The sequence below is a fragment of the Zingiber officinale genome, chromosome 1B (genome assembly GCF_018446385.1).
Source record: "Zingiber officinale cultivar Zhangliang chromosome 1B, Zo_v1.1, whole genome shotgun sequence".
Lineage (NCBI taxonomy): Eukaryota > Viridiplantae > Streptophyta > Magnoliopsida > Zingiberales > Zingiberaceae > Zingiber > Zingiber officinale.
The window spans coordinates 70,818,078-70,819,648 of NC_055986.1; positions in this window are offsets into that span (position 1 = coordinate 70,818,078).

Below are 1,571 nucleotides of genomic sequence, written 5' to 3' on the forward strand. Positions count from 1 at the left end.
TCGGTTATGCCGAGTGTACCTATCCCTACTGTTGTTCCGGTACCATCAGGGGTACCATTGGCGTACCCGACATCTGCTCCAGAGCAGCCTACGGCGTATTCAGTACCACCACCACCTGGACCTACAGTGTACCCGACACCAGTGGCACCTGTGCCCCCAGTGCCTATAGTAGCAGCAGCTGCTCCACATCCGGTACCATTACCTACCGTACCTCCAGCTGCGGCCACCTATGTTCACCCTACAGTACCACCGACGGCTTATGCTCCGGTTTATTCCGTGGTACCACTTGTAGCACCAGTTCTAGTGGTTCCGCCAGTTCCTGCAGCCGTCCCGACACAACTCACTGATATTGTCTCAGCACGAGCTAGGATTCCAGTATTAGCAGAGTCGATGAAGACTCGATTCACACTCTTCCGAGGAGATCTTGATCCGAGTATGGTCCTGTCATGGATAGAGACTATGGAGCAGACCTTCTTTTATATGGCTTGCTCAGAGTGGGAGAAAGCAGAGCTGGCTGCTTTCCATTTACGGGATGAGGCTAACGCCTGGTGGATTACTCAGCGTTCTATCATCGGCGAGCGGAACGTCACTTGGACCAGGTTCAGAGAGGCTTTTGAGAGCCGTTTCTTTCCACTATCATATCAGATGGCTCTCCGACAGGATTTCATGAGTCTGCGGCAAAACAATCGCTCAGTGACAGAATATAATACTGAATTCAACCGGTTGGCTAAGTTTTGTCCAGAGTTAGTTACGGAGGATAGATCTCGCATGATGCAGTTTATACAGGGACTGGATGGTTATCTGCAAGTAAGGCTTGTAGGTTTAGGGATCGTATCTTGCTCAGATGCACTGGATCAAGCTTGGATGATAGAGTTAGCTCAGCAGAGAGCATTTTCAGACAGGAAGAGGAAGCATACGGGTCAGGCATCCAGACAGATCCAGCAGACACCGGCGACAAGACAGCAGCAGAGTAGTCGCAGTCGGTCAGGTCAGGGTACTTCTGGGGTATCTCATAGGCCTCAGAAGTCAGGGCGGTCTTCTTCAGGACGTTCCCGCTTTTCTCAGCAGAACCGGCAACCACCTTCCAGCAATACTCACTGTTTCCGATGTGGATCCAGAGATCACCTTACCCCAGCTTGCTCTCTGGGACAGCCAGTTTGCTTTTATTGTAAACTGCCTAGGCACCAGAGCCGAGATTGTCAGCTGAAGGCTCGCTAGGGTCGGTCGAGGGGACGTGTAGTCGATCGAGGCATCTGGGAGGTGGCCAATCTTCACATCGTCGGCGGGATAGCTCCACTGCAGAAGCGACATTGGCATGCTTGGGCGAGTACTCGGTGCTTCCATAGCACCCGAGTTGTTCAAGGACCTTATTATCCGACACGGGGCAATATCGGATGACCTCGGCCTCTAGGGCCGATGCAGACTCGGTCGATCGGCCGATGCTCGATCACCGTCCTCGGTCTCCTCGGCACATTATCCAGACCGCCTCGGTGGCGAGCTTACCGGCCAGTAGCGTTACCACCTCCTCCTCCGCCAGAGACTGGATGTGTTCATGCGTTTACCAGAGAGGA